The following is a 21357-nucleotide window of genomic DNA, read 5'->3' as shown; positions in this document are numbered from 1 at the left end:
ACTGTTGATCTTGACGTGATTTATACTTAGTCATAATAAAAGTAGATTCTTTATTCCTCTGAATCCTTAATTACAATTTTGCTTCAGGTAAATACTGCATACACCAGATCCTAAAAAGATCCTAAAAAGATGTAGTCTTTAATGGGAACATTTACTAGTTTATAATTTTATGTTAATTTCCATAAAGGATGGGGAGAGGGCAGACAGGAAACAGAAGATAGACAACTCCTATTGTTCCGCTTTGCTTCTCGGATCCTTTAACTAATGGCTGAAGGATTTTACAGATCTATTCCGACCCCCCCCCCCCCCCCCCCCGCCCATTTGCAGTATAATTCGCCCCAAGATACAGCCTCCCACAGCTCTAAAAGAGCACAAGAGCTAGTACTTTGCTCATCACATGTCATTCGGCGCACAAGCCTGACAGTTTGGCATACAAATTAAATGCTCATAGGCAAATCTTTTACCTGAAAATCTTCAGTCACTCTTCAGGTAGGAAGGAGAATGAAACTGCAGCTCAGAAATGCAATACCTCGGACTTGGGGCTCAGAACCAGGTGGAAGGGGTGGGGGCTAACTTCTCAATGAGGAGACGGAGACGTGAGGCTCTATCCGAGGCAGCTGGCCGCGGGATGTCTGCTTGAATTAAAGTGGCCTGTAACTCCCAGGTTTCTGCCATTGAAAAACCCAAAGGGCAAAGCTGACGAGCCAAGACCGACGGACACACAGCGGTCGCCCACCTCCCAGGTGTTCACTTACACAGCACATCGCCGGGGCGGCTGCGTGCCCAACGCCCCTCGGGACGGCCGCGGGGCCGGGGAGGCATCCAGCATTGGCCGGCTGCGTGCGCTGCTCGGTCCCCGAAGCCGCCGCCCGGGGGGCGCTGGTTGGCGTCAGGGCGGCGGGGTGCGGAGCGCAGCGCAGTCCGGCTGCAAGGCCAGCGGCGCCGCCTTCTCGCGCGCCTCACTCAAGTGGCAGCATTTGGAGGACGGGGTGTCCTTTGGCACGGCTCTGGGCTCTGGGCCCCTCCTCCAGCCGCCGTCGTCGCCGCCGCCGCGCCCGCCGCGCGCTCCTCGCGGGTTCGCGCCCCGAACCAGGCCAGCCGGGCCCCGCAGGTGGCAACCCAAGGGTGCTCGGCTCCAGCACGCGCCCTCTGCGGGCCGCACTCAAGTACAAGGCTGCGAGGACCGCCACCGACATGTCGGCTGGCGCCGGGTACAAGGCAGGGGCGGGACACCACCGCCCTCACTCCCACTATCCAGAGTGCTGCCGCTTCCCCAGCAGGAATTAGATCCCCAAATTTCCAACAAAACAGAAGTGAGCAACTCACTTTGCTGCCTGCCCCTCCCCCGCCCCTCATCCGAACCACCTGAGCTGCTAACTGTTCTGGGCTCTGCCCAGTTAAGAGGAGGGAATGGTCTCTGAGACCGCCGCACGACGGGCGGAGATTGCTTTGGGGAGAGCAGATGCTCGGCCCGCCACACTAAGCGGGTGAACTCGCAGAAGCCTCACCGCAGGCTTCCCAGCTAAGCGATCTGGAGCTCAGATCCAGGCGTAGCAGTCAAACCCACTTTGACCTCAAACCCCACTTTGCAGGGCTAGGCCAAGGATTCTGCCCTTCCTAACTAGTTTGCACCGTGAACATGCAGAGCAAAAGTGCTTGGAGCATTTAGTCATTTAAAAGTACACATCCATTTTGTACGTCTCCATCCCAAAATACTCAAGAAGAACATTTTCCAAGTTTGTTTCTCAAAACAAAACACCTCTAGCCAAACACCATTTTCTCGCTCTTTAAACTATTGAAGTCACTCTCTCAACACATGGCCATTATTCAGTTGTGTTTCCCTGTGCGTTCCACGTGGTGCCTGCATCTGCCCCGCATGATTCCTAGCAGCAGTAAAAGCCCCAAGAGGACTACAAAAGAACCATTATTTTAGTTGTGTTCTACAGTGGAGTGGTCATGCAAAATCCATGCTTGGAGAGACTTTAGGGACAGCTTCACCTGACTCCTTCACATTACAGATGAGGACCCTGAGACTCACAGCTGCAAAACTAAATGTGTAAAAGAAACACCTGAACCTACAAAGCCCACAATTTGTAGACTAACGTGAAGCTTAGGTCTCTAAAGATATAACATAGGAAAGACTATAGTTAGATTGCTGAGGAGTTGAGAGCATACATTATACAAAATCTAGCTCAGAATCTTTCAGATTTTAAGTGCACCGAGCATTCTTACCACTATGTTTAAATTAACTAAGGTGACTTTATATACAAATACAGTAGCCCAGAAATGTAATTTTTCTGCATGATAATATGATTAGTGGAATTGCAGTGGGTACATTCTGACACAGAATGTGAATACACTTATGTTGATTTGTCTGATATGTATCAATTTTTAATGTATACAAGTTGATTATACTAATACAAGCAAATTTTAGTTCTACATATTTCAGGCATATCATGCTAAATAATTATGATCAAATGCAAGGATCCACCTTTAGGCCTAATTCTTCACTTAACCTATTTCATTGCTTGCCCTCCTTCTTTCCCAGCATTAAGCCTTTACCAAACTAGTGCTGGAATAATCCATGAGACCTCTGGCTTCCACACTGAGAGCTCAGTGTCAGCCCTTGATGTGCTCAAGGCAAGAAAAGAGAAACTTGGAAATTTATGTTTCACTTCCCAGTTACCCCAGCAGAAGTGGGGGAGGAAAGAGTCTCCGGCCTTGCCTAGAAGAGAAATAACTTCCCTAGGCACACATCTTCTTCTTTCACTCAGTTCAAAGATACAGTGGATCTGGGGCACCTGGGTGACTCGGTTGAGCGAAGGACTCTTGACTTTAGCTGGATTCATGATCTTAGATTCGTGAGTTCGAGCCTGGTATCAGGCTCTGCTCTGTTCAGGTTCTGCACTGACAGCACAGAGCCTACTTGGGATTCTGTCTTCCTCTCTTTCTGCCCCTCCCCCACTTGTTCTCTGTCAAAATAAATAAAAATAAACTTTAAAAAAAAAGATACAGTGGATCATCTTTACCAAATGTTAGTTGTTCTCTGACCCTTTGGTCTCAAGAATGGAGTCATGTGGAAGCTTTGTGCTGGGACTCCCTGTTCCCTGTGGGTGGCACTTGTCACAGGGGCTGTTGTTCTGGCCAGACCCAAGCCAGGCTCTCCCTCCATCATCCTGGGTCTGGCGAAGACACAGAAAAACCCAAAAGCAGCCCTTGCCACCTGTCTGCGCTGCCTCTCCAGATTGGCCTCACACGCAGAGCCCCAAGTCTAAGGTGGTGTGGACGGGCCAGGCTGCAGACTGGCGGGGTCTTATTTGGGCTGCTGGCTGACCCCCACAGCTAGAGGTACTTGATTCACCCAGAACTAGGAAGGATGCAGGCCCTGAACTCACTGCGGCCGTAGGAGAAGCTGCTTTTCCGAGTGCTTTTGAGAAGAAACCTGCCTCCAACCTTAGGATGTCAAAAGGTAAGCAGAGCCTTGGCCTCTCCTCGGGACTGCAGGTCATGCTTTGGTCAATATGGTAAGAGCCAGAGCTAAGATGGCTCGGAGGAACCGAGCGCCCCCTGCTGCTGGGGCTCAAAAAGGCTGGCTTTTCCTCAAAGCCACCGCTGCCTGGAACTAGGAGCCAAACAAAGCCCAGCGTTTCTGCTCTCCTGTCATCCTCCCATCCTGGCTTGAACAAGATGGTTGACGAGGAAACCCGGAGCTCATCAAATTGGTAGTGACGCCGACTGTACGATTTTAAAATCGTGCTAAATAAAACTTTTAAAAACTGGAGAACAGGGGCGCCTGGGTGGCTCAGTCGGTTGAGCGTCCGACTTCGGCTCAGGTCATGATCTCGCGGTTCGTGGGTTCGGGCCCGCATTGGGCTCTGTGCTGACAGCCTGGAGCCTGCTTCGGATTCTGTGTCTCCCTCTCTCTCTCTCTCTCTGCCCCTCCCCTGCTCACGCTGTCTCTATCTCTCAAAAAATAAATAAATGTAAAAAAAATTAATAAAAACTGGAGAACAAAGTGAGAGAGGAAACGAAGGACCCCAAAGACAGCCTAACTTGAATGTGGTTAGGGTGAGGGAGCCTGGGTTCTAACAAATGTGCAGTGGGTTTTTTTTTCTGAAGGGCATGGAAGGAAGCATAATTAAAACAGTAACAATAAAATACTAGAATCTGAGCACAAGCAGTCTGACCCCAGAACCCATGCTATCAACAGCAAAGAGGTATTAAGCTGGATTGAGGACTGTATGCCAGATACTAACTTACCCTTGTAAAGAAATCCCATTTCCAACCCAGCCACCTACAACACTTCCACTCTGGACAGGTCAGAGAGAGGTAGGTAGCTGACTCCCTCCACTGGTTTCTCCATCTAAACCCTGAGCACCTCTAACTTCCATTCCTGCTTCAGGTTGACCACTCAGAGCTTACATCTCTGGGAGAAGCAAGGGAGGCCATGCCAGCGAGGTAGAAGGAATCTTCTTTCTAAAAGAACTCTAACTAGTGAAATGACGTGGCCCTGTCAGGAGAGATCTGGTCACCAGGACTCACCTGCCATTGGGGCTCTTACTAGAACACCAAAGATAAAATGTCTTCATTTGCTTTCTGATAACAAAGTGATGAGGACAGGACAAGTAGATGGCATAGTATGTGAATGTTCATATAGAGACTAGAGCATGCATGTCCATTAGAGAGTTATGGAAGTCACAGAAACAATTTATAAAGGATAAAAAATGAGGCAGAAAAAAATTACCATTATGATACACCATCATGGGGTATAAACTGATTGACTAGCACACAGATAAGACCTATGAGAAAACTCATTTTGATTTTCATAATAATAAAACTATGTTAAGATAAAAATAATGCTTTTATTTTATGCATATACAAATTAAAATTGTATCTCCTCATTTCTCATAAATAGTCCACTAGTCCAGGGTGGGGGGAAACCAACTTCTTAGTGGTTACTGGAAACAAGGCTATTTCCCACATATACTTTTCACTGATTCAGGTTTTATGAATTATTTTTTATGTTTAGGCTAAAATGGTCTCTCCAAAATATGTCTTAAACATGCTAAGATATTTTAGATTTGGCTGAGAGACCCAGATATCTCCTCTGAGTAGGCGACAGACATATTTTCATGTCAGGCCCTAGACTAGGGTTTTAGGATTCAAAGCTATAAAAAAAATTCAGCAGCAGAAGTGACACATTGATTCTTCAATTTTTTGTAGCCCAAGACACATAAACACATTTCTTGATGAAGAACTAGCTGTAGGTATGAAAATGGTGTCATCCTTCACTCCTGAAACTTTTTCTGCACCCCATGTAATACTCCTAGTTTTTCCTATGCCATAGCAGGCTTCAAAAGCTTGTTATAAACCTTAATTACACTGTTGTGAAAGACCTATGCTTGGTCAACATTTTCTCAGAATCAAAGAGCAAATTATCAGATTACTTGACCAGCTAAACAAGTGCCAATATAAACCCACTGGGAGAATTTCCCATTTTAATATTTTAATATATATCTGAATATGTTTAAAAGTTCTTATGCCCAAAGTAAATTTTCAAAGCTTCATTTTAGGCTATTCTAGTCTTATTCATTATGTCACTGAAATGAGAAGTGATTTACATTATCTTCCTTATAGGAAAGGCAAGAATCCAATCACCCCTCAGAACTTCTCTTTTCCTGAGGAAAAAATGTTTAACTTTTTCTCACAGAATTTCCTTTACTCATGTTTGTCAGGCTTCACTAGACCCATTATTGTTCTCCAGATGCAATTAAATGTCTGCCAACGCAAACTAGGGAAAAATTTCAAATAAGAGTTTAACTAGCACAGAGCATTAGATAGAGTATTAAGGAACAATATTTCCCGACCTTGTATTATATAATCCAATTCTGTTCATTAACAATTAGACAAGTTGTCAACTGTGCCATAGGCCTATTTCTTCTCTCTTGTTTCATATTTCCTTAAAGTTCTGCATTCTCAGTTTTAGTATTGTGAATAAAAGGAAAACTTCATTTACAATGGAGTTAGGAGACCAGCAGGGGGAGCTCTCGTGCCCTACCACTGTTGTCAATTGCAGACTCCATAGGAGGAGAGGGACCTTGAATACTATACTACCCCAGCAGCAGGAAGAAGAAAGGCTTTCCTCCTTCACCGGCAGTAGCCCAGCCAATGAGAGACTGTCACTACTCAACCAATGAAAAGCTACTATGCTTGGAACTCCTAGTTTTCATGGACTTTTTGTTTGTAACAGCCTTCCCAACTCCTCTCTTTCTTCCATATAAGTGCGGTCCTCTCTTTTGTTCTCTGGACTTGCCTATGGTTTTGCTGTAGCTTGCCTGTGCCCGACTTCAATTGTCTGCTATTTCTGAATAAATCCATTTTTGCTGATTAAAATAACTGGCAGTTTTATTTTTAAGGTTAACAGTCTTTAAGCTTATTAATGTATATTTGTCAGTAAATAAGTCTCCTTGTACCTATGGAAGATCTGTCTGAAGATCTTTACACTAAATTAAATATATTTTGGAGTCTTTATTTTAAATCACCATCAGTGCTCTATTTCTCTTGTATAAGTAAATTTAATACTCCCCCCCCCCCCAAGAGGTAGAAATGTCTGGAAATAAATTAGCATCTTATTTTTAAAGATTATTTTGCTGTCTTTAATGGTGACCTATATTTGTCCTCTCCCTGTATTGTAAACATCTTGAGGACAGGAACTGTGTACTTTATGTATTTTATGTACTTATTTCTGGTGCCTGGCATATGGAAGATATTAAATGTTTGCTGAATTGAACATTCTTACTCTGCTGTGGTGCTTACTATGATTTCATCTCACTTTAAACAGAGGAAAACATTACTACTTAGATCCATGGGTCTGAGCTTCTTTAAGTCTTTAACCATGTTTATTTGGACAACCATTTCTGGCACTGAGATGGGGCCAACTTCATTTGATTACAATGTGGGTATAAGACATTTAAAACCAGGTAAATACTACAATCATTGTTCCAAAATTTATTATTTCAGACATCATATTGTATTATATGTTTTTTACTTAGGGCATATGTGCCTTTCCATTATGACTCATTATCCATTGTCTGAATACCATGGTTGTTAAAAATAATGTTCCAGTTTGATCAAAATAGTTCAGCTTCCCTCCTGGAAATGTGGAGATTCTGGATAAAAATTCTGGATAAAAAATTTTATTATTCCCATTTTCAAAGTATATTTAGCAAATATTTAGCTTTAATATAAAAATTATTAAACATTAAGATGTTTATTCAAGAATTTAGGGGTATTAGAATAGATATCTGAGGGGTATTCACATGGGTGAGGGGATTAATCTACATTGCTCTCGTGGGAAGAACCACCAGGAAAAAATCATGGGAGGCAGATCTGGATTTAATTAAGAAAGGACTTTCTAAATAGCACTGCTAGGAATTTACCCAAGGGATACAGGAGTGCTGATGCATAGGGGCACTTGTACCCCAATGTTTATAGCAGCACTCTCAACAATAGCCAAATTATGGAAAGAGCCTAAATGTCCACCAACTGACGAATGGATAAAGAAATTGTGGTTTATATACACAATGGAGCACTACGTGGCAATGAGAAAGAATGAAATATGGCCCTTTGTAGCAACGTGGATGGAACTGGAGAGTGTCATGCTAAGTGAAATAAGCCATACAGAGAAAGACAGATACCATATGTTTTCACTCATATGTGGATCCTGAGAAACCTAACAGAAGACCATGGGGGAGGGGATGGAAAAAAACAAAAGTTAGAGAGGGAGAGAGCCAAACCATAAGAGACTCTTAAAAACTGAGAATAAACTAAGGGTTGATGGCGGGGGGGAAGAAGGGGAGGGTGGGTGATGGGCATTGAGGGCACCTGTTGGGATGAGCACTGGGTGTTATATGGAAACCAATTTGACAATAAATTTCATATTAAAAAAAAGAAAGAAAGGACTTTCTATTGGTTAAAGTTTACAACAGGACAGAATGGTTTGTGGGCTTCCTCTTAAACCAGAAGTTAGGTAATCTATCTGGAACATAGCATGAAGATTTTTAAAAGGAATAGTAAAATTCTATATCTTCTAAGGAAATTTCTCCAAAGCTAAGATTCTATAACTTAGGAGTTATTTTACAATATAAAGACATGTGAGCTGGCCTTTGGACTGCATCCATTCCAACACTAAGGCATCATCTTGATGTCTTACTGTGTGTGCCCTGTACAAGGGCAGAGAGAGCCCTGCTATATTTGTTGCTAAGGAAGCAGTTTGTCATCTTTTAAAGATTTTTTCCTTAAAACAAGCAAGTCTACTACCACATGTATTAATTGGTATGCAAGGAAGAATTCTAGCTGATTCAATATAAGCAACAGTCTATCCACATGGGGATATTTTATGGCTTGTGATATTTCACTTAACTGATAACGTTGCTTGAGGAAATAGGGAGCTACTATAACTTAGAGGTAACAATGATAATTACTATTTACTGAGCACCCACTATGTGCTGGGAGCCACAATGGCCTTCCACACGCTATCTCATTTAATCCTCACAATAACACTTTGCGCTATGTATGATTTCTGTTTTAAATATGAGGAAATGGAAGCTAGAACTTGAATTTGAACCCACGCCTGAGTCTAAAGTCTCAGTTGTTCACACAATGGCTCATTATTCTTCCAATTTTACTGATGAAGAAAACAAAAGGCATAAAGCCTTACCACCTTACCTCAGTAGTCATAAATGTAGTAGTAGAGATTGTAGTAAAACTTGTTTCTCTCAGATGTTGCCTTTGTAGCTCTATTCGCAATTCTTTGGTCTTTTCCAAAGCTTCTTTTCATGGAGTTTTAATGACAAGTTTCTCTTCCATGTAAATGTTCCGCATTTAGGGCTTATTTCCTTCCCAAGATTTTCACTCCATTTTTGTCCCAACTACTTCATTGCCTAGAGTGGCTGAGGAGAGTAATATTGGTAAGATGTCTACCGAAACTAAAGCCCTTGGTTTGGAATAGTTGAACTGATACCATCTTCTTTCTTTCTGGCTGTGATTAGAGAGTACAACTAATAGTCTTCTAAGGTCACTCCTGGTTCTGAATAATAAACTCCTATCATCTGATTATAGGTCTTTTCTTTTTGGCAGCTGAACAAACAAACAAAAAGTAACCTGTTTATCCAAGAGTAAATCCAGAACCTATTCCTATTTCAATGCACTGGCAAATATTTTCTTCTGCAACAAGAGAATACTTCCACTGCTCAGCTCTGCTTCTGCATAACCATCTGTAAAGCTGTGGGGGGACTGTCTGTATTGAACTGTTACATTTTATCTCATAACTGATTCCTGTTCCAGGAATCAAAGGTTGATGAAAGGTAAAAAAATAAATAAAATAAAACCCCCCAAACAAAACACTAATATTCTGTCATATAGTGAGTCTGACAGATCTCTCTATTAAAAGGACATGGCAAAAGTAAAAAATGAATGATTATGCCTGCAGAACACTTGCTACTTGTTTAGATTATAGGCCTAGGAAGCCCAGATGTGTTATGAAAAAAAAAATCTAGTATAATTTTAGATGGAATGTCCATTAAATTAGTAGGTATGCCATTTGGATAGAGTAAAGAAATGCCTTTTAAAGACTGGTACAAACTGCATTCTGGGTTCAATCATATTGGGCCATCCATGCAGGGCTGATAAAGGCAAGCACGGTGACAAGTTAATAGAAAGCGTTACTGATAATTTCTGGAGGCAAGGATTTTTTTTGTGTGTAAAGTCTTCCTTCAAGCACTGGCACTGGTACTGAAATTAGTGGAAACTTCTTTTCAACAGCAGCTAAAATTGAGTTTCTTCTCTACAGCTGGCTCAGTCCTGCATAGCTGACAAGACTGACAGACGACTCTGGATATGTAGCTGTTCCCTCCACAACTTAAGCAAAAATGAGAAAAGCAGAATACGTGGCCTATTTTAGAATTACCTCCAACTATAAAAAACAGCATCAGAAAATTACCCTTTAAAAACAGAAGATGGGTTGGGAACTCAGAAAACCACTGACGATTGATTAAATAGTTTTCCCTCTCATATTTGCATTCACTTTTTCATCATGTATTATTTTTGAGAAAATGTTTAATTTAATTATAAATCTAGTAATCAAGAGACTTGAGTTAAAGCCCTGGTTTTATCCCTAAATAATTGGGAAGCTTCAAAAAATTTCAGGTCTCTTAGAAAAAACTATTTGCTTATCTATGAATCAAGACCAACTATCAAGTTACATTTTAGCATTGTTCATATATCAGTATTTTATTAGGTTTCATTGAAGACTATTAGTGACTGACCAGAGCTAAATTAATTCTAACCATTAGTTTTTTCAAGATTAAACAGAATAGAGGTGCCTGGTTGACTCAGTCTGTAGAGCATGGGATGCTTGACCTCAGTGCTGTGAATTCTAGCCCCACGCTGGTCATAGAGCTTACTTAAAAAAAAAAAAGGGGGGTGCCTGGGTGGCTCAGTCAGTTAAACATCTGACTTCGGCTCAGGTCACGATCTCATGGTTTGTGAGTTTGAGCCCCACATCGGGCTCGGTGCTGTCAGCACAAGCCTCTGTCTCCCTCTCTCTCTGCCCCTCCCCGCCTCTTAAAAATAAATAAACATTAAAAAAATAACATAAAAGATTAAACATAATAAAAAATCAGTATGTTATTCAAAGATAAAACTTCTTACTGTTTTTTAAATATATTTCCTTTCAATATTTTATATATTTTACAGTAAATATTTACATACTCATACTTTATGTAGTGGTTCTTATTCATACACAGTTCAATCATATGACTTTGACTTCACATGAAATAGTATTGAATTTTTCTATAACTATTGGCTATAAATTTATAGAATTTAGTTGAATGAAACCACAGTTTCATTTAGGGAAACAATCTGGAATATAATACATTTCTTTCTGATTTGAAGCAAGTATGACTAGATTTTTACATAACTGCAAATGGATGTGTGGCATCATTTGAAGATTTCACTGTTTATTAAGAATTAAAAGCTGTTCATGGAATTTATACACTTTACCTAACTTGGAATCAGACATTCCTCATGCTACAGTCCTTTTGTGGTTATTATTTAATATCTTTAATTTTTCAAAGCCTATTTCTCTTTTTAAAAATCCCAGATGAAGAAAGAGAGCTAAAAATTACATAAAACATTTGCCTTCTTGTCACTTTGCCTCGTCAGTGTGGCTCAAACACAAAAGTCTAGTCATACTTGCATTAAATGGGAAAGAAGTATGCCCTAAAATTCTAATTTGTTTCCCATTCCATAAGTCAACACACAAGTTTTATTTAATCATACCTTGTAAATATCACTGGAGAAAACAAATTTCAAAGTATGTTCTTTCAGCATAAGCTATGGTAAGCTATGCAATTTTCATAAGAATTGTAAAAAAAAGACCAAGAACCCAATACTTTGAGCTTGGCATTTTGAGGTGGGGGATCCTCCAGGAGTAACATGAACATCTATGCCTATGACCATGACTTAAAGCCCTTCTTCTAGTGCCATCAAGGCAAGTGGGAAAAGTTGGATAGGAATAGAGCATGATGATAATGGAACAATATCTAAAGGCAGTTCATAAATGACCATTAGCTTAACCTACTCTGAGGCCTTTGAATATGTAGATGTTTGCAAAGCAAGTTAAGAAACAAACCAAAAAGATCAAAGTAACCTGAGATTGAAAGTCGCATCAAAACCAGATCCATGAGAAGATCAAATATTCCATGATTGTCCTCAAAAAGTTCATAATTACATCTTCAAAAATGAACAAAAAGAAACCCAAAAATGAACTGCCAGTGTAGCTGCCTGGATCTAAAGAACGGTGTCAACTCTCAACTTTAAATTGGAATATTAAAAGGAAGTGTTTAATAAAGTTTTATTTGCAATGAAATTCAAAACCCATAAACGATTTCCAGTTTGGCATTGGCAAATTCTAGTTCATAGCGGCTTAATGTTTTCAGATAAAGGCAGTGGTTTCAGAAGTTGAAGAACAGAAGTTCAGGGGGCCAACAATGGCTTTTTAGAATGGATTACTACAACTTGAACCTTTTTGCATTTTTCTTCACTGACTTCCTTGACATTTTGTCCTTCCATATATGCCAAGAGTCTGGTTTTGTGAGTCACTGAATTCAGCTTTTTTTCTGAAAGTGATCTCTCAGTCTGAGATAATTGAATGTTATTGGCAAGCTCTATTACTTTACTTCATGTTGGCTAGAGGAATGTGGTTACAAAGCAGTCATCAGCCTAGGGCCTCAGGGAAAGAGAACTTGGAACACCACACTTCACAAAACAAAGGATCCTCAAAGAAATGAGTCCCACTCCCAGCCAAATATGACAGAACTGTGCCACTCTAGCAGCACCACTTCCCAAAGCGGAATAGGGCACATCCCGAATTTGATGAAAAGCATCTAAAATCTCCAGATATTGATCAAAGAGTGAATATTTTATACTCACAAAAATGCCACTGATAGTGATTTGTATAGAAGTGAGAATACAACAATTCAGCACAACAGACTCATCTAGAACTTGCATGACCCGCTAGGAGTTCTTGCCCTTCGGCTCCATTACTGTCAAAGGCCCTTGTACACAAGACCCCAAGACAGGTCAGACCACATGGGACTCTTAGGCAGCTACAGCACCAGTAGAATTTGTACCAAACTGGGTGGAGGCCTATCATGTGCAGGGAGGAAGCCAAGTGCTTCATCACAACTCGGACCAGCTCCCTTCTCTAGTTTCCTTACACCTTTGTTTCTCAGCTCTGGTGAAATCCCACCGTTATGCTTTACCTCAGCCCCTTTCACAGCAGCCCTGAGAATCTTAATCCCATTTTCCTCAAGCTCTTATATCCTCATCTTGTCCTAGAAACCTCTCCTCCAGGCCCAATGGGAATCCTGGCCCTCCCCTGAGGATAAGCTTTCTCCTGCAAAATGAATAAAATTCTCCGGCCCACTCCTGTCTCCCAATGTGAGCATTTCCCTGCTTCTTAAGGCCTTTGCCCTGTGTTCATACTCTCTGCTACACTTCATCTCTTTTTTATGTAAGCCTCTTATGTCACTTTCCCTTGTTCAGCGGGAACTTCAGGGCCTGCGTTCACCCTTTCTTTCCACCTGGTGACTGCTTAATGTTGGAGGTGATCTTGTCCATGTTGAATAGAATCAAAAAGATAAACTTCTTAGTGATAATATGAGACTGTGGATCACCTCAAGAATTTATAATTTTATCAATAATGTTAAAAGTAATGTGATTATAGTTTGTGTATAATAGAACTCATCTAAAATATATAAGTATTTATATAGAATTATAAAAATAATTTCTTACTGGTTTCTGTCCAATAAGTGAAACAGTGTTTAAGTTGCTTCAAATTAATTAGTGTAAAAAATAGCATGGCACCCAATTTTTAAAATGAAACTGCTTATTTGAAGGGTCTGCTTACATTCTAAAACGTAGAGTAAATTTAACTTCTGCTAAAAAACTGTTCTTTCATGACCTGATATTTAGAGTCTTACACATTAAGTCTTGTATACTATCACTATACTTTCTCTTGTTAGCATTAACTTTTTAAGTTCTAGAGATGTGTGGAAATAATCTTCAGGTGGCTTTATAGATGCATTATTATTATATCCCCATTAACTTAGATTTTTCCCCCCCCAATGAATATAGCTTTCTCTTCCCTCAATCAGGCATTCTAATTAAAAAATATATACAATTAAACTGAGGGTTGATGGGGGGTGGGAGGGAGGGGAGGGTGGGTGATGGGTATTGAGGAGGGCACCTTTTGGGATGAGCACTGGGTGTTGTATGGAAACCAATTTGACAATAAATTTCATATATTGAGAAAATAAATAAATAAATAAATAAATAAATAAATAAATAAAAAATATATACAATTAAAAAATAAAAAAAACAAAGTGAACGTAAAACTCATGTAGAATCCACTCTTCCCCTCAGAAAGTCATTCTTTCATAAATAGCTCTTGGGATTACAGCTTACATAATTTTTTTACTATGAATAGTAAATATGCTTCTTCCATAAGAAATAAGGTTAACAACCTCATGTGTAGCGGTTCTTACTTTTTCTAGTATACAAATATATTCTAGATATATAGCATGCTGTGTGGTATGTGTGTGTGCATGTGTATGTGTATGTGAACAAAATTTAGGTGGTCATTTGTTTTTATAATAATAATACCTCATTATATATGCTTCTCTATGTTAATATTTTTGTACTACACAGTGTTATGAAAATTTCTCCAAGTAACTGTTTAATGTTGGAGGTGATCTTGGCATAAGGAAAAAATATAGTAATTTTGAATACAGATGTGTGAGGCCTTGGGTAACTTAAAAAATTGTGATTTAGTTTTCTTACATATAAAATTACCACCACCTACTAAGTTGTTGTAAGGACCAAATGAGTTCCTAGCTCAGGGCACATGCTTCTTAAGAACCTTATTTACCTCTTTTAATGGCTGCATAATACTACATGATGTGGGGGTGCCATCATTACTTAGTCACTCACCAACTGAGGGGCATTTACTTTGTTTTCAGTCTTTGACTATTACAAACAGTGCTACAACACACATAATTGTATGTAGATCTCATCTAGCAGTGATTTTATTTCCATGGGACAGGATCCTAAGAGTGGGAGAGATAAATATATTATTAATTTCAATGGCTAAGTCATATTTCTTTTTAAAAAGGCTGAAACAGTTACCATTTCCACATACAAGAAAGTACCCTTTCCCTGAATGTCTTCAGCAAGAGGTACTTCCCCTTTTCACTTTTGCTCATCTAATGGCTATGCAGTAACATATTGATGTTATTTTATTTGCATTTCCCTAACTCCTAGCAAAGCTGGGCATGAGTTCATGTTTAGTGACCTCTTGGATTTGCTTTCTCCCAGTCTCATTTGCCCATTTTTTCTTTTTGGCTATTTGTGTTTTTATACATTTGTAAGCACTTTTTATATAGCTTAAACCTCTATCATGTATTTCAGGTCATTTCCCTAAGTTATGATTTCCTTTTTAATTTTATTATTATTATTATTATTATTATTGAAATTTATTTGGTTTTTCTTTCTTTTTTAAATTAATTAATTAATTATTTTTAAAGAGAGAGAGAGCACAAGAAGGGGAGAGGCAGAGGGAGAGAGAGAATATTAAGAAGGCTTCACGCTCAGCATGGAGCCCAACATGAGGCTCTTGGGGCTCTATCCCACAATGCTGGGATCACGAACTGAGCCCAAATCAAGAGTCCAATGCTCAACCAACTGATACACCCAAGCACCCTGATTTATTTATTTATTTTAGAGAGAGAGAGAGCACAAGTGGGGGAAAGGGACCAAGGGATAAAAAGAGAATCTTAAGTAGGCTCCCCACTCAGCACAGAGCCCAATTCAGGGCTTGAGCCCATGATCCTGGGATTATGACCTGAGCCGAAATCAAGAGTCAGATGCTCAACCAACTGAGCCACCCAGGAACCCCCATTGCTTCTTTTTTTAAAGTTAAGTTTATGTTGAAGCACAACGTTCACTTCCTTTTGGTTGATGTTTAATCCTTTTTAAATGGATTAAATTTTTAAATTATGTGTGTATTTTCTTTCATAGCTTCTAAGTCCTATCTCGGTTAATCAACAACTTGAGGAATATTTCTTGCATATGAAACCTATTATTTTTTCCTTCTTTTCTTTAATCAACCTGGAACTTCTTGAAATACTCTTTTCCAGATGAATACACTGTTAGGTCAGCACCATTTTAAAAATAACCCATCTTATCCCTTTTAACTGAAATACCATTTTTGTTACATATCAAATACCCACATGTACTGGAATCTATTTCTGAGCTCTCTCTATTCTGTCCTCTGACTTGTCTCTTACTAAGCCCAAACCGAAGCCAATATAAGGAGGTTGTGATATGTTTTAATCTTGTAAGGCTAATCATTCCTCACGAGTCTTATATTCATGTATTATCTCACATAAACTTTAAGATCACTTTAGCCAATTCCTCCCAAATATTAGTCAAATTTAAATTACAATTATATTACATTTCCTTAATTTGGGGAGAATTCATGGTTTTTTCATATTGTATCTTTCTATCTAAAGACATATTGTTTGATGTCTTTTTTTAATTAAAAAAATTTTTTAAATGTTTATTTTTAAACAGAGAGAGAGAGACAGAGCATGAGCGGGGAAGGGGCAGAGAGAGAGGGAGACACAGAATCCGAAGCAGGCTCCAGGCTCCGAGCTGTCAGCACAGAGCCCTACACGGGGTCGAACTCACAGACAGCGAGATCATGACCTGAGCCAAAGTTGGATGCTCAACTGACTGAGCCACCCAGGCACCCCTTGATGCCTTTATATAACATTTTATTTTTTTTTAGATGGCCTTTTGGGTTTTTTTTCTCTTTTATAACTTGTTGCTAACAGAGAAAAAAGGTAATTTACTTTTGTTTACCACCTTAGGTCAATTCTTACCCCAGTATTTCAATGAACATTATAAATTTTCCTCACTGTTCAAGCTGTCCTTATTCTCATCAGACATCCTCACTTCCTACTTCATTAAAAGAATTGAGGTTATCAGCTTTCCAGACTCCTGTATGCATAATCACCTGTATTCATACCCATTCTTAACAGCTTTTCCTCCATTCTTGGAGGATGAAATTTGTTTCTTCCTATTGAAGACCAGGCTATATTAACTCCAGCCAACCCTTTCGATTTCCTTGAGGACCTTGCTTTATTAGTTATGCCACATTTTCTCCTTCGTTTTCCATCTCTCCTTCTTGTTTCTTTTCCTCAATCTCTTCTCTGTGCTCTGTTAAATTTCTCTTTTCTGTTGTGGAGAGTCTCCTTCAATGATCTTGGCCTGATTCTACAGTCATTCAGTCATTTCCAGTTATCAGAAATACATAATTTGGATTGTTTAGTTTTTCTCCCATCCTCCCTTAACTTAGGTTAAAACTATGGCTCTATCAGCTTGGAGTGAGAAGGACAGACAAGGCTCTGGCTCCCAGAAACTGCCTCAGCCTCTTTCTAGCTGTTCTGTATTTGTAGAGAGAAGAAAGAAAAATGTCTCTTTCCTGGACTGGGGCAAATTACAGTGTTGTGAGTCTCTGCTTCTGTGACTAACACTGAGTGTCCATCAATGAACTGTGAACATGTTCAAATGCTGGCTTTCTCTTATAATACTTGTATGGATTCTTAAATAAGCCTTGGAAAAAGGGTCTCAGGTGGGAGATCTGCCTGCAGGTATATATCTCTTCTCCATTCCTCATTAGCTCCCACATGGGCAGTCTATCTTGTTGCCTGGAGTGGACTGTCTCTGCTCAAATCGCCACAGTATTTTACAACTTCTCCCTGAGAGTGGAGTTTATTTCTCCACCCCTTAAATCCAGACTCAACTGTATAACTTGCTTTGGCCAGTGGAACATAAGGAAATGTGACTTTTGAGGTTTGTGTGCATGATACAAGTCCTACTGCTATTGTAAAGCAAAACTCAGCCCTAAACAAAATATACTCCTAAGGCAATGCAATTCAGTAAAGATAAAAATAAAAGGATGAGGGGTGCCCAGGTAGTTCAGTTGGTTAAGGATTTGACTCTTGATTTTGGCTCAGGTCATGATCTCATGGTTCATGAGATCAAGCACCACGTGGGGTTCTGCACTGACAGAATGGAGCCTGCTTGGGATCCTCTCTCTATCCCCCTCAAAATAAATAAATAAAAACATTTTTTAAAAAGGATGAGCAAATACGAACAAAAAGAAAGTATGGACCATGGTTTTGATATATATGAATATATAATCCAAATCAAAAAGCAATTTTAAAAGACCTCAATGCTAAAGGGAAGAATTGACAAGGAAGATATGATATGAATATCTATGTACCAAATAACTTAGCAATAACTCTCATGAAGTAAAAGCTATAGAATATACAAGGAGAAACAGAAACGCACTAAAAATAGAACACTTTAATATACTTTCCAATCCAAAATAGATCAAACGGTTAAAAAAAAAAGATATGAAGAGATGGAAATAATCACAGAAACAAAGAGGATTAAGAAGTTACTGCATACAACTCTAGAAAGTAAATAAACCTGGATAAGATGGATAATGTTTCAGAAAAATGTAATCAACTAAAACCCCAGATTTGGAAATTCTTCAGAGCTCAATTTCCATTGAAATAGATGAATTAGGTTGTAGTAGCATAAGTATAGTTAAGAATACCAAGGTTAAACACTAATACTAAAATTGTGTGTTAGAATTGAGGAAAAGCCTAAAGAAGTGGTTGCAAACTAATTGTTGCTTTTGTATGTTGCAAATGTGTATTCCACCCCTAAAAAGTACCATTGTCTTGTCTCACAAAGGAATCTTTAGAGATAGGTAATTCTAATGCTACTTGAACTGTCCCAGATATTAGAAAAATGAAAACTTCCAGATTATTTTATAAATTATGACTTTGATACTAAAACCTGATAAATTGCAAAAAAAGATGATCAATTTTACTGTTGAATATCAATTGAAAAAGATAATAAATTATTAACAAACATTAAGAGAATAATGGATCATAATCAAATGGGTTTCCTCCCCACCACTTGCACAAGAATGGCTCAACAGTACAAAATATATTAATGTGTTATAACATATTAAAGTATACATGGAGAAAAATTCTGTTCATGTACATAGCTGTTGAAAAGGTATTTGATAAAAATCAAATCTACTCTAGATTCTTTAAAAAGAGCTCAAAATAAGAGTTGATGAAAACTTCTTTATATGCTTATACATATTTTATATCAGCCCTAAGGCTAGCATATTTCCTAATGGAGAAACACTGGAGATGTTTCTCACAAAGTCAGGAAATAGACAAAGATGTCCACAATCACCACTACTACTTCATATTGTCTAATTGATTGTCCAATAACTTCAATACCACAGATAATTAAAGGTGTAACAGTTGGAAAAATAAAAACTACATATTTGTAGATAGTATGATTGTACACCTGGAAAATCCAAGAGATAGCAAATGAAAATGATGACAAACAATTCAGCAAGGTAACAACGAGACAGGGAAACTAAAGGACTCCATAAAAATCTGCCTTTTGCTCCTTTTTCCTGCTTCTGTTTTTGCTAGGACCTGCACCCCCACCCCACCTTACACATGTCTTGTAAAGAGCATATATCCTCCTTGTAAGGGACAAGGAGTTAATGGTTCTCTAGGATAAATAACATCTAAAGAAGGACCAGATGAGAATGACTAGAGGGAGCTATCAAATGCACATTCCAGACTATCAGTGCTAGGCATCTCAACGCCAAGACCCCCTGACTCCAAGGAATGACACCTGGGCTCTTTGTTCTAACTGGTTCCTGAATGCTTGTACATGTACGCATACATGAGAACTCCATCCTCAAAAAAAAACAAACCAAAACAAAAAACAAAAACAAAAACAAAAAAACAAAAAAGCCAAAAAAACCCACAAAAAAAACCAAAACAAAAACCAAACAAACCCTGATCCCAAAGATGAGACTCCCTCCTTTCCTTTCTGAGTCTCTCAGACACTCACTCTGTCTCATATCTACTCTCTCTATATCTTCAGTAAACTCTGCTTTCACCTCCAGCTGGCTCACATTTGATTTCCTTCCTGTGTGAAGCCAAGGACCCTCTTGGATGGTCCTCAGACCTAGTCTGCTGGCATCAAGCAGAATATAAATTTATTAATAAAGAGAAATTGAGTAACATACAGAATTAATATAAATACATACAAATTTGACTTAAAAATAATAGACAAGTAAATCCCATTTCAATAACAATAAAATTCAAAATAATCAAGACCTACTAAGAAATATGCAGAACTAAAGGAGAATTGTTCTAATACAAAGGATATAAAAGTTAATCTGAACAAATGCAAAGACATACTGTGTTCTTTGATAGGAAGATTCAATATCACAAGGCAGTATGTTACATTTATAAATTACCAAGGAACAATTATAATAAAAATACAGGTGATTTTCTGGAACTAGATAAACCAATTTTAAAGTTCTCATGAAAAAAAAACACATGAACCAAGAAAAATAGCCCAGAAAATTCTGATAAAGAACAATAAGGCTACTATCCTTACCAGATATTAAAACATGCTAAAGTAATTTAAATTACTATGCATTTGCGATTATAAATGTAGACTTCTGAGGAAGATGGTACAGTAGGAGGACCCTAAGTTTGCCTTGTCCCATGGATACAACTAGATAGCATTCACATTAGTGTAAATAAACCAGAAAACACCCTGAAGGCTGGCAGAACAAACTCTTCACAGCTAAGTATAGGGAAGAGGCTGCATTGAAGAAGGTAGGAAGGGCAGAGATGTGATCCAGAGCTAAAGAGACCTACAGGAGTGTCTGCAGGAGGGAAGGAGCCAATAGCACAGAGAGGGGAGAGAAACAGATTCTCACCCTGGTGTACCCACATGGGAAAGACGAATCCCCACAACATTTGGCTTTGAACACCAGAGGGGCCAGATTTCATGAGTTCTTATAATCAGCGAGACTTAAAACCTAGAACTTTAAAAATCAACCACTTGGCTTTGGGAGAGCCAGAAAGGTCAGAGAAAACTCAGTTCCCTCCCTTAAAGAGACAGCACAACAAACAGCCCCTCAGAGACACAGCATAGAAGCAGCAGTTTAAAAAATGCCTAGGGTATATAGGAGGGTAATTTGTTTACTAACCTCAGAGTGGTCATAAAGATATTCCCAGATTTGAGAAAAGGGTGAAAAACCTCAGTGAGACCCTTAACAAAGGGATAGAAAACATAAAAAAGAATCACTCAGAGATGAAGAACTCAATAAATCAAATAAAAAATACAATAGATAGAGAGCAGAAGAATGGATCAGCAAACTGGAGGACAGACTAATGGAAAATAATCAAGCTGAACAGGTAAGAGCAAAAAAAAAAAATGAAAATAGACTTGAAATGAAATGAAATAGACTAGAAATGATAATAGGCCATCAGGCGTAATAACATTCACACGATAGGGATTCCAGAAGAAGGAGAGAGAAGGGGGCAGAACATTTATTTGAAGAAATAATAGCTGGAAACTTCCTGAATATGGGAAAGAAGACAGAAATCCAGATCCAGGAGGCACAGAGAGGCCCCAACAAAATCAACCCAAAGGGGTCCACACCAAGACACATGGTAATTAAAATGGCAAAAAGTAGTGATTAAAAGAGAATTTTAAAAACAACAAGAAAAAGAAAACAGTTGCATACAAGAGAAACTTCATAAGGCTACCAGTGGATTTTTTCAGCAGAAATTTTGCAAGCCAGAAGGGAGTGGCATGATATAT

At 39.0% G+C, this 21357-nt stretch overlaps 1 protein-coding gene across 6 annotated transcripts in view; it reads right to left on the bottom strand.

Annotated features, from left to right (window-relative positions):
* The window catches only part of CC1H2orf88 (chromosome C1 C2orf88 homolog), a 57047-nt gene that overhangs the window by 29257 nt on the left and 6433 nt on the right, over positions 1 to 21357 (bottom strand). Inside the window, exons 2-3 of one of the 6 annotated variants that reach the window (XM_042949461.1) lie at positions 14554 to 14669; positions 8728 to 8951 (exon numbers count right to left, since the gene is read on the bottom strand). The exons of 1 other annotated variant lie outside the window; for it this stretch is intronic. The gene's annotated coding sequence lies outside the window, so the exon portion shown is untranslated. Of the gene's footprint in view, positions 1 to 464; positions 669 to 755; positions 973 to 8727; positions 8952 to 14553; positions 14670 to 21357 lie in introns of those variants that run through there. 4 more of the 6 variants (XM_042949462.1, XM_042949463.1, XM_042949460.1 and 1 more) reach the window with 4 other exon arrangements.

Source organism: Panthera leo, chromosome C1 (genome assembly GCF_018350215.1).
Source record: "Panthera leo isolate Ple1 chromosome C1, P.leo_Ple1_pat1.1, whole genome shotgun sequence".
Classification (NCBI taxonomy): Eukaryota; Metazoa; Chordata; class Mammalia; order Carnivora; family Felidae; genus Panthera; species Panthera leo.
Note: the sequence above shows the minus strand (reverse complement) of the source record. Positions and strands in the feature narration are given on the sequence as shown.